Here is a 12,624-nt window from a genome sequence, read left to right as displayed (position 1 = left end):
CTCCCCTGGTCTCCTCGCTGGCCCAAATAGGCCTAATTTAGCCAGCTGGCTCTGGTGATCATCTAATGTTTATTGGATGGATTTCCCCCCTAAATAGATTTTTGAATTTTGAATTTATTGTTATTCACGTTTTATACTGTATTTTATGCTGTTTTTTGTTGCATCAATTAAGTGTTTTAAATTTGTTGTTAGCTGCCCTGAGCCTGGTTTTCTGAACTGGAAAGGGTGGGATATGAAATATTATTATTATTATTATTATTATTATTATTATTATTATTAGGGATGTATGTGTGCAAAATTAGATACATGTCTACAGTTCAGTTTTTCCTTTTCTTTAAATTACAATCTGCTATGGAAAGGTAGACAACTCAAGACTGGAAAAATGCAAAACTGAGAGAAACCAAAATTGACAGGTTTACCCTCTCAAATGTGTTAGTAAAAAATTATAAATAATCTTGCAGCTGTGTCTCTTCCCACCTCTGTGTTTTCTTTACATAGAAGGCTTGAGACAACAGGGCTCAGCTTTCTGAGGATGTGTTTTGCTTTGGGTACCTTCTGAAAAACTTCTCAATCAAGGATTTAAAAACTGTGCTTGTTTTGCATGTGGGTCTATGCCTTTCCATATCCACGTTAAGATAAAGATACAGGAATATCCAAAAATGAGCATAAGATATATGAGGGAGAAACCTCTCCCCATCAATGACTTTTTCATAACAGTGTTCATCTGGAATGACCACTTACCTGGGAATGCTGGGGATTAGTAGTTTGAGGCCTGAGATAGCATAGACTAGGGTCATCTTCTGCCCTGAGTGGCCATGCTGGGGGGACAGCAATGTCTCCCACCATGGCTGCACAGTTTGATGGGAGGTGCCCCATTCAAGCAGGCCCAATGGGTCATTCAGGTGACAGTAGGTGGGGGAAGAGTAGGGGGGTGTCAGGATTTATGATTTCCCTCTCACACCAAGGACGTGGCAAGCTGGCAGTTTAATTACAATTAGATTTATTAGTATTTACACAGTAGTTTCAGCCCGAGCTCACAGTTCAGCCATCTGCTGATGATGACGATAATGTTGAGCTCACTAAAGGGCAGGTTCTTCTCCAACAGTATCGCCTGAGCTCTGCGAGTGCGACTTTCTCCCGACTGAAGTGCAGAGTGTTTGAGGACTGGGACATTCGCAGGGAAACCAAAATGCTTATTTACAAAACTATTGTACTACCAGCCTTTCTATATGTTTGTGAAACATGGACCACTTATAAACACCATCTCCAACTCCTCGAAAGATTCCATCACCACATGAACTGATATCTGTTTTCCCCATATCTGAAAATAATGCAATAGAAACATTTTTTGCAGGCAACAAAACATTTCTCTCACACACAAGACCATACACACATTGTGCCCCACTCACAGGGATACACTCTTCCTATTTGTCCAAATGGACCTCTCTTACTCCAACTCACAGACTACCTGTCCCACACATACATCAAGTATTGAGTCTAAAGTCATTCTACTCTACAGCAAATCAGATGTTCCCACTGTTGTTGCAGTCCGAGCTGTGGTGTCCAGTGTTGCATCTTGTCTGGCTTTTGGAGATCAGTTTCAGTAAATGCACCCTGATGATGTGAACAGGGTGTTTGTGGGGATGTGACTTGTGAAATAAAGCAGTTGATCAGGTGGCTCCAGGGCAAGATTAAAGCTTCCTTGCATGAGGGAGTGTTGACCAACCACTGCCTTATAGGACTAACACTGTAGGATGGGCATTGGTGCCTGTGAAGGGAATGGAAATAAGAAATTGAGTGATAATTATGCTGGGAATTATGGGGTTAATTTGCTTCCTGTATCCAGCAATGGCTGACAAATAAGCGATTTGGATGGTTGGCTCTGACCCCCCTTTCCTTTATATTTCTTTTTAGAGTGATGTAAAAATATTGCTTGATTGAGTGATGGTGGCGGCTCCTCTTTTTGTAAATTCTTTCGTGCTATTATTATTTTTTAAGTGCATGTCCTGGTGGAAGCCATGAATATCATACAACATGACAGGAGAATAATTCTGCGAGGACTGGGGTAGGGGCGAAATGCAGCCAGCCTCCTGTGCATAGCTGTCAACCTTTCCCTTTTCTTGCAAGGAATCCTATTTGGAATAAGGGAATTTCCCTTAAAAAAAGGAAAAAGTTGACAGCTATGCTCCTGTGTACCTGTGTTCAAGCCACAAACTTCTACCACATACAGCAGTTATCACAATGTCAAAGTAATAAAAATCTCAAGGAAAGCTAGGCAATATTTTTGGGAGAAGGAGAAGTAAACATTTGCATGAGTGAACACAGTTCATTCCTGGTATAGGGCCATCATTCTCACCTTTGGAGCTGTCATTCTCATCCTGGCAATTGCAGATAGCAGCATGGCCAAAATGTTGAACACTTTCCAATAAGGTTAAAGGTCGCAGGGCACTTGATAAATGCACACACACCGTTTATCTGGCGGCATTGGCTTCGCTGGTACACATTAGGAGACGATCCTGTTTCCCCACCAAAAAAAAAAAAAAAAAGTTTACAAGGGGAAACAATAACAAATAATCAGAGCCCAACATTCCTATGTTTCATTACAATTGGCAACACTGTCATTTCACAGTGCAGTGCTGGGAAAGAGACTTCCCCAGGGGTGGAAAAATCATGTGGAACAAGATTGGAACTACCAGGCCAGATGGAACGCTGGACATCCTTAGATCAAAGCAGTTTCATCTCTTCATTTAGTCAACACTTTTCTAGCCTTAATTCCTACAAGGAAGCCATCTTTTGTGTAATCTCACTGTATACAAGTTGTACAAGTGGTAATAAAGTATTTCAATTACTGCACACACATTCAAGTGTAAAGCATCAAGATATCTGACTGTATGTAGGCCCCTACAAGAATAGTAATCACCACCACCACCACCATCATCACCATCAACCAGGGCTTGAACTGGATAGGAGGATGTGCCTGTGCATGCCACCCCTGAAGCCAGCCCTCCCCCATACAAGCCACACCTCCTCCATTCAGAGTCTTTAAGAAGGTTGGAAGGGAGCTTCTGCATGTGTTTGGCTAATGACATTTGGAAGCCCCTTGGTTAAGTCCAAGGGGATGCGAATGGCACTGTGGTATAAACCACTGAGCCTTGGGCTTGCCGAACGGAAGGTCGGCAGTTCAAATCCCAGCGAAGGGGTGAGCTCCCATTGCTCGGTCCCTGCTCCTGCCAACCTAGCAGTTCGAAAGCATGCCAAAGTGCAAGTAGATAAATAGGTTCCACTCCAGCGAGAAGGTAAATGGTGTTTCCGTGCACTGCTCTGGTTCGCCAGAAGTTCGTCATGCTGGCCACATGACCCAGAAAAACTGTATGCAAGCAAAAACCCGTTTCCTCAGCCAGTAAAGTGAGATGAGCACCACAACCCCAGAATCGTTCGTGACTGGACTTAACTGTCAAGGGTCCTTTACCTTTACTTTACCTGGTTAAGTCCAGAACTTAACTGATGACTAACCTGGATGAAACAAAAAGCCAAGGGCAAGAAAGAGAAGGTAACAGGTCTTCATGGCCATGAGAAGATGAAGACAGATGTTTGGATGGGAACTCTCTATCCCTAAAACAAGAGCCACAAAGAATAAAATATGGTGACTTCTCTCCAAAGCTGTTCATAAATTTAGTGGAACAATAGTGACTGGTGGGATTGGTAGAACAGATGGCAGGCATCTAAAAGGTAGGTGGAATAGGCAGAATAAACCAATTCTCCATTTGTTCCCATTCTCCTCCCTGGTGAGTTCTACAAAGGTAACAATGAAACTACTGACAGCCAGGGCCAATTCTGGATTTGTTGTAAGTCAGAATACAGTAATGTGTGGGCTGTCTGCAGGCAGATATGGAAGTTTCCCAGGCACCCAAATGGACGAGTCTCCACTACAACCAATTGTTGCATGTTGATATGTTGAAGCTGCAGAATATTGAAGTATAACCATGGGAAGAGGACCAGAGTTTTAGCTAGAACTTTGAGATGTTCTTGAAACAGTCCTGATTGCTGTGCTGGATAGCTCTCATAACAACAGACCGAAGTGGGAGCCTTCCCAGTAAGGCTGAAAAGCAGGCAGTCCTACTGATTTTGAAATGTCAGTTGCATGTTTTTTTTCTGCCCACACACGCATGTGAGAGGTGTATTTGACATAGCTATACATTTGGATTAGGATGTGCTGAGTGTCACATAGAGCGGATTTGTCAGGGAAGAAGGGAAATGTCTGTACACAGCTCTGTAAGTTCAAGGAAGTATGAATGTTTATGGGACAGAAAATAGTGTGTGGCTTTGAGAATGAGAGAGGGGGCTTCAAAAATGCTTGGCATTCTCATTGGGAAGGCTGTATTCAGGTAGCCCCAATGGCCCACACTCCACAGCTTGTGAGGACATGTGCAGGCTGACCTGGGTGTGGCCATTCACACATTCATCTTGGCAAACACCTTAAAGGATCTTTTGATGTTGGTCAGTAAGTGCTGCAGAGATCTGGCACCTTGTTAGAGAACTGAAGAGCTGTTAGTTAGTTAGTTAGTTAGTTAGTTGGGGTTTTTTGTCTCTCAAGAAGATTGGCAGGGTTTTTCTTCTTCTTCCTGTCCTACAAAAGGAGGCAAGTTGAGTCAGAGGACATCAGCCAGGTAGGAATTGGGTGAGCAATTGGAAAGTGCCTTTAAAATGAGAGTAAATTACAAAAACTTGCCTTTCAGAGCTGTGGGAACTGAGAGTTAGGGTATGTGTCCCCTTTAGGGTCAACTTCAAACCCTACGCAAAAGTCTGGAGCCATGTGGGGTGAAGCTTACTTCAAATCTGTTCACGTGTGGCTTCTGGGGCTAGATCATAGAATCACAGAATCTTAGAGTTGGAAGGGTTCCCAAGAGTCATCTAGTCCACCCCCTACAATGCAGTGTTAAATCGACTAAGCCTACACATATCACAGATCCTGTTCATTGCTGATCAGAGACATCATTAATGGAATATTTCGGGGAGTTGGAGATGGTGTTTATAAGTGGTTCATGTTCCGCAAGTGTACAGTAAATGGAAGACAATCTTACTTGGCTACGAGTGATCACCAGAGAAAGAAGAAAGATCCTGTTGTGTTAATTAATCAATTTTCCACCTACTTCACTCAACGATCTTGCATTATTTCATTATTCCAGGGTACTCTTGCAGACAGATTTGAAGCAGGAGGGAAATGTTTCCTTGCTTTTGCTGGAGGGATTTATAGAGAGTGAAGGAAAGTAGAATTAGCAAGCAGTTCAGGACCAAAGAGCTTCTAGGTAAAGGTAAAGGTACCCCTGCCCGTACGGGCCAGTCTTGCCAGACTCTAGGGTTGTGCACTCATCTCACTCTATAGGCCGGGAGCCAGCGCTGTCCGCAGACACTTCCGGGTCACGTGGCCAGCGTGACAAGCTGCATCTGGCGAGCCAGCGCAGCACACGGAACGCCGTTTACCTTCCCGCTGGTAAGCGGTCCCTATTTATCTACTTGCACCCGGAGGTGCTTTCGAACTGCTAGGTTGGCAGGCGCTGGGATCGAACGACAGGAGCGCACCCCGCCGCGGGGATTCAAACCGCCGACCATGCAATCAGCAAGTCCTGGGTGCTGAGGTTTTACCCACAGTGCCACCCGCGTTCTAGATAGGCACAAAATGCTAAAATGAAGAAAGATAAAATGTTAAATGCTAAAAATGCAGAACGAACTTCTGCAACGAAGGAAGGGGAGGGAGAAACAGATCTCAGGTTGGTTTATGAATCCATGAAGGGGGGAAGATAGGAGCCAGTTAAAAATATTACCTCTCCTTGTCTGTGTGGCTTGCTGGTCTTGTGGTGGAGGCAATGGGGTGCCTCTTCAGCAACAGGAGGAAAGATAAAAAGAGAGGGGATGTGTTGTTTTTTTAATGCAAAACGTTGACGAGATATAGTTAAGTGGAGGAAATGTCAAGCAGTATTCTTGGCTTCTAACTAAAAGCGGCTCTGATCCAAAGTACACAATGATATAGGTGGGCAGCCATGATTCAAAGCACACAGTAGTATAGGTGGGCATCAGAAAGGGACAGGGTAGGAGGAAGGATGAAAGAAGAAAGAGGTCTCAGTGTAACCATTTGCCCAAGCACCCAACTTTTCAAAGGTTGGTTTTGTGCATAGCTCATCTAACCAGTTATTTTTAAAAGGGAGCAGTCGCAAGGCAAAGACATGAAAGCACAGGTTATATGGAATTCAAGATTATGAAAAAGCAATGCAGATGTTTGTCTGGGAACTTTATATCCCAACAAGAAAAAGCAAACGAAGAAAGCAGTAACATATTGTGCTGGAGACATGGCTACCTGAAGAAGCATCTCCACCCCCATCGTTCTACCCGGAACTGAGGTCCAGTGCCAAGGGCCTTCTGGTGGTTCCCTCACTGTGAGAAGCTAAGTTACAGGGAACCAGGCAGAGGGCCTTCTTGGTAGTGGCACCCACCCTGTGGAATGCCCTCCCACCAGATGTCAGAGAGAAAAACAACTACCAGACTTTTAGAAGAAATCTGAAGGCAGCCCTGTTTAGGGATGTTTTTAATGTTTAACAGATTATTGTATTTTAATATTTTGTTGGTAGCTGCCCAGAGTGACTGGGGAAACCCAGCCAGATGGGTGGGGTATAAATAAATGATGATGATGATGATGTCCAAACCTCATGAACCAAGTTGCATGGAACCGGTAAGTGTGACATCAAAATATTAGGGAATGCACTGCTGCAACAATGTACAGTGGTAGCTTGGGTTACAGATGCTTCAGGTTACAGACGTTTCAGGTTACAGACTCTGCTAACCCAGAAATAGTACCTCAGGTTGACAACTTTGCTTCAGGATGAGAACAGAAATCGCATGGAGGCAGTGGGATGCCCAATTAGCTAAAGTGGTGCTGTAATGGTTCTAGGGGTTGCTCGTGCGTAAGCCGGTGCCAACATCTGGCTGGGTTGCCTAAGTGAACCTTTTCGTTCTGGATAGCCACTCACCCGTGGCTGTCTCAATCGCTGGCAGAATCCGTCAGTGGGCCTTTCTTAAACTTCTTCTAGCAAAGAACCTCTTTGACGCCTAGTCTCCTCCTACTCTCCCTGAGCGGAAGCCTTCTGCGCAAGGAGGGCATAGGCAGCAGAGGACCCTTACTCTCCCCGCTGGTTCCCGGCAAGGAGTCATGGGACTGCCTCGCCGATTCCCCCATCTGCCCCCCTTCTCCACTGGTGCTACGCTGATTCTCTTCCCCAGAAGCTGGGCTGCCTCTCCCCATCCCGGGACGCTCTCTGGAATCCCTCTGGAGCTTGCTCTCTCCCTCCAGCACTGATGGCAGTTCCCTGACAGGTACCTCAGGTTAAGAATAGTTTCAGCTTAAGAACAGACCTCCAGAATGAATTAAGTTCTTAACCCGAGGTACCACTGTATGTGCTTTTAAATTACAGTGTTACCTCAGGTTACATATGCTTCAGGTTGCATACGCTTCAGGTTACAGACTCCGCTAACCCAGAAATAGTACCTCAGGTTAAGAACTTTGCTTTAGGATGAGAACAGAAATTGTGCTCCAGTGGCGCGGCAGCAGCAGGAGGCCCCATTAGCTGAAGTGGTACCTCAGGTTAAGAACAGTTTCAGGTTAAGAACGGACCTCCAAAACGAATTAAGTTCTTAACCCGAGGTACCACTGTATGTGCTTTTAAATTACTTTCATTTCTCAATCTTCCTCTTTCTTACTCAAGAATGGGGACATGGTTCACCCCTATAGTCTCTTTTTAAAGACTTAAATTGACTTCTTAGGGAGCAAGGTCTGGATACAAGTTTATTAATAACTTTTTACAAAGGACGTGTGGGTCCAGAATTGGCCTCGACAGTCACTTATGGACTTATTGTTAAAACCGTGTTTATGGAAGACAATCTTACTCAGCTATGAGTGATCACCAAAGAAGAAGATGTCACAGAGGAGCCCCTGAATATGATAGATCCCTTTAGGGAGGTATATATAATGAATGAAAAACCGATGCCCATAGCAATCTCAGAAGCATGACAGGCAGACTGCATGGCCTCCTTACATGTGGATATTGTCTTGTGGATTCCATATCTGGACATGAGATGCACCTACATCCACATCTCAAATGGTAATATGTCTCCCCAACTCATGGCCTGTGTAGTGCTTCCATTGTCCAACAATTTGTATAGCATACCTTTGGTGGCTTATAGAATTTGCATACAGACTGTCATACAATTTCACCCCATCAGTGTCAAACATAAAAGGAGACACAGTAAACTTTTGGACCATCTGCACTATAGTTTTTATTTTTTATTAATGCATGGTCTTTGAAGGTTTTACACCAAATGTGGTTTTGTGGTCCTTCAGCTGGTGGAAGAAATATCAACGATTCCTGGATAACGCTGGAGTTCAGGTAGGAGCTGATGAATCCTCAAGCCAAGTGGCAGCAGAGATGGACCCCATCATTCAGACTCAAAACTAAGATGTTTGGAGATTATAAATTAATATTGACAAATTCACACATATCATGATAAATTGTAAAATGCTGTTCCTGCTTCCCCCTTCTTCCTGCACTCAACCCACTGCTCTACAGATTTTGTGATAATAATAATACCTTTATTGTCAATGTGTTTAGTCTATCTGTGTTGAATGAAATTAACTGAGCCTCCCTCCCCCACAAACACTCAATCTCATTGCGCTCTGTGTGCTTGTCCCACAACACACCAACCCCGAAAATCAGTTGCACTATATTATTTTCTGTTCATGAACTTTTAATAATAAAATTATATTTATTTATATGTATCGCTATTGTGTTTCATGACCTCCCTGATTTTGTATGTGAGCTGGAACTCGTCTGTGACTGAAATAATAAATTCATTCATTCATGTATTTATTTAAATATTCTTTTGAACCTGAAAAGAAAGAATTGTGAACAAAATATTATGAACATAATGAACAAAAGTCCTCTTATGTCCTACTTGCTAAACAAGTAGAGAAATATATTTATATAAAGATCTTAACCCACCAGATTTGGCAGTGGGAGCAAAACAAAAATTCAAGCATAGGAACAATACTATGGTTTTAGTGTTCTGTGTTCAGTCGTCTGAGAGCGGGCAATAAATTCCTTACTCAACTAATCAACATACCACAGATGCCCAAAAACTTTGTTGTTGCAATATTCTGCAGCACTTCAAGTTTCCAAAGTCTCGTCTGTGCTAGCCCCCTTTGGAGCAAGTTGCAGTATTCCACCCTGGATGTAATTAAGACAGACCTGTGGCCAGATCTGATCTCTGCAGGGACAGGTGGAGATGGTGCACTGGCATAAATTGGAAAAATGTCCACCACTTTGGCATTTCCAATTAATTCACTCCTTTTGACATTCAAGAAATGCACCTTGCTTTTTTTGTTGGTTGGTTGGTTGTGGTATAACTCTCACCTTATGCAGCAACGTGTTGTACTGCATTCTCCAATGTCTTCATATTCTTTCTCACAGCTGTCTTTGCAGGCGCCACCCATTTCACCACATTTTTCCTCACCTATTACCTGAGCAAAGACTGTTCCTCCCAAAGAGAAAAAGAAGAGGAGGAGGAGGAGGAGGAGGAGGAGGAAGAGGAAGAAGAAGAAGTTACTAAGAATCCTTTTCTTTCCATTACAACTAGTGAACTTGAAAACTGCATCTAGCTAGTTATCCAGTTGCTTTCTTTTCCTCTTGGCATCATTCCATCATCTGATTGTTGGGTCTTATTGCAAATTCTGTTTTTCCTAAAAACAGTATAAACAAGGGATAGAGAGCCCCAAGGACTGTGGTACAGAACGACGGCTTGTGAAAAATGCTCTCACTGTTGCCAAGGGAAGTTGTTTCCTCATGTCTAGTTGTCATGAAGGGGCAATTATATATTTTAAGGTGGGGGTCACAGTTGGGGAGACCAGCACACTGAGACTTCCCTCCAAGTTGCACCCCATCCAGCTTCTGTTGGAGGCTTCTATTGCCACCAAAAGCAACATTTTCCTAAATTCAATTGCCATGCAGAACACAATTTCTAGGTGGGGCAGTGGTGCTTCAACCTGGCATGGCTGACCCAAGACCTGTTGGCACCTGAAGCATACCATGAAAAGGTACCATCACCCACTAGGGAAGAAGGGGTGAATGAAGGGAGGGAGGAATGAAAATCTACATTGGGAACAACTGGAACAAATACATAGTTGTGTTTAGCCTAGTTATTTCAGTGTAAAAGTAGCAGTCAATGGCCCAACAACTAGCCATCTCCACAAAGGGAATCGTTTCAGTGGAAGAAGCCTAGGGAGTTCTAGGAGAATATGAGCAAGACAGGGAAGTTAGATCCCAAGCAGTGAGCTGCATGCAAACACATTTGGAATACTGTGTACAGCTTTGGTTGCCTAACCTCAAAAGGGAGCTGGACTAATAACTTACCTGGATCAGCTGGGAGGATTAAGGCAATGGCAAGAAGGAAATAGTAACAGGTCTTCATGGCTTTGGTTAGGCAAAGGTCGGTGTTTAGCTAGGAACTCTATATCCCTAAAAGAAGAGATGCCATGACCGAAACAGAATATTTATAGCACTCTGAAAATTGCAAAGGATCCGTCTATTCAAGCTAGGGCTGAGCTCACATTTCACAATAAAAAAAAAATCTGATGAGGGCGGTTCCTCCTGAAAGGTTGTGAAATAGCCTCCCAAATTCCACCACCCATGAATTTTGGGGGAAAGATGAGGCTCTAACTTGAATAGCATTTACCGTATTTTTCGCTCTATAAGATGCACCATACCACAAGACGCACCTAGTTTTTGGAATAGGAAAACAAGAAAAAAAAATATTATGAATTTCAGAAGTCAGAACAGCAAGAGGGATCGCTGCGCAGTGAAAGCAGCAATCCCTCTTGCTGTTTTGGCTTCTGGGATAGCTGCGCAGCCTGCATTCGCTCCATAAGACGCACACACATTTCCCCTTACTTTTTAGGAGGGAAAAAGTGAGTCTTATAGAGCAAAAAATACGGCACTTTTATTGTACTCCATTCCCTGCCCTTGGAAATAGGGGCCCCTATTTGAGGTTTCATTAGCAAAAATTGCATGACTGCACCCCCAATGCAGTAGTGGGCTTTGGGCTTTATAGTTTCAGCAGCGCCCTGTGCAACATTCATTCCCCACCTCCCGCCACTTGCTTTCCATTGCCACTTGCTCATCATTGCTACAGTGTCCCCTGTGGCACCCTCTTGGTCCGGGGCCCAGTGCAGGTAAACCAGTCACATGCCCCTAAATCTGCCTCTGCCCAAGGAAGTCAAAATAGTGCAGCCCCAAACCAGCCCATGAAATTATGGGTGAAAATCTGCTGTTATAAAAAGGAGAAGATCTACTCAAATTCCCTTCACTCACCAGTTTCACTACAATTCTCGATCAGTGTGACTCTTCCTGAGGTGCAAGGGGTCTTGGAGGGAAATGGCAGCGAAGTTCTCACTCTGCTAAAATCCAATCCCTCGAGTGCATCCTTTTTATAGCTACTTCACAGCAGTTACAGCCTTCCTTCTGGAACCACATGATCCAAATCTCCGCAGAGGATTGGCGCTCCCTGCCTGAGGCATAAAGATCAATTCTGAAGCTCTCACAAGTGCTCCAGGCAAGAACGACCCCTTCACAGGATGGTGCAACTGCAACATTCGCTCATTTTGACACTGATATCTCTTCAGTCTCTGCAGAGAGCACATGAGATGCTATAAAACAGGCATGTCCAACTCCCAAGAGACTGTGATCTACTCACAGTATTAAAAAACTGGCAGTGATCTATTTAGGGAGCTTAAATTATTGAGCTTCTTTGGGGGGGTTGTAGTGGATCACAGAAGGTCCAAAGATCAACTAGGATTGACCAGTAGATCACAATCGACCTCTTGGACATGCCTGCTATAACAGCTTGCACTATTTGCCTCAGGTTATTACTGTATTCATCTCAACGTGAAGGATAAAGTTCTGCTGATGGGTCCTAGAGATTGGCCTCAAAGTCCAGGAAACTGTGGACTTGCAACAGCATAGGCTGTTCTCGGCTTTGGAGATTTCCCATATGCTAAATTAATTGGAAGTCCTATGCACACAATGTCAAGCTTCCTGGGGAAACACACATTGGATTTAACATAAGAAGTTCTAAGAAGTTATTTCACTCAATTGCAACCATTTAAATAAAAATAAAAATGGTTGCATCCTGAGACCGGCATTGCCTTCAGAGACCCATTCATTCCCCGCCCCCGCCCCTTCATGAAGCAAAACATCTTTGTTTGTAAAGATTATATCTTGGCTACAGTACATACAATGCAATCTTCTTCTTCTTGACTCCTAGGCAATTAAGAAAGCACAGCAAGGTATTTAATGGCCTTTCCTGAACCCAATTCAGGGTCCATGATGTCCAGCACTCAGTTTCCTCCAGAGCAGCCAGTCATGAATTAATGGGAAGCTCAGAAAAAGAGCAGAGAAGCAGGAGTCACAGGCATACATTGGCTGCGTGTGTGTGATTTAAGCTCTTTAGAACCCATGAGAGATCATGGTTTATCAAACAAACAAACAAACAAACAAACAAACAAACAATACTGTTCTCAAAGCT

The 12,624-nt window shown here is 43.7% G+C and overlaps 2 long non-coding RNA genes across 2 annotated transcripts; both read right to left on the bottom strand.

The window, feature by feature from the left end:
* Positions 1-983: 983 nt before the first annotated feature.
* On the bottom strand, positions 984-5,240 carry LOC310758990. The gene is made up of 4 exons (XR_014546152.1): positions 5,151-5,240; positions 3,514-3,604; positions 2,357-2,516; positions 984-1,321 (listed from the first exon to the last, which is right to left on the bottom strand). It is a non-coding gene; the product is annotated as an uncharacterized lncRNA (long non-coding RNA).
* A 3,060-nt stretch (positions 5,241-8,300) lies between these two features.
* On the bottom strand, positions 8,301-11,496 carry LOC310758224. The gene is made up of 4 exons (XR_014545651.1): positions 11,412-11,496; positions 10,455-10,559; positions 9,459-9,576; positions 8,301-8,500 (listed from the first exon to the last, which is right to left on the bottom strand). It is a non-coding gene; the product is annotated as an uncharacterized lncRNA (long non-coding RNA).
* Between the last annotated feature and the right edge of the window lie 1,128 nt (positions 11,497-12,624).

The sequence above is a fragment of the Podarcis filfolensis genome (assembly GCF_964270895.1).
Source record: "Podarcis filfolensis genome assembly, chromosome: 3".
In the NCBI taxonomy this organism is placed as follows: Eukaryota; Metazoa; Chordata; class Lepidosauria; order Squamata; family Lacertidae; genus Podarcis; species Podarcis filfolensis.
This window is presented reverse-complemented; position numbering and strand designations above follow the sequence as displayed.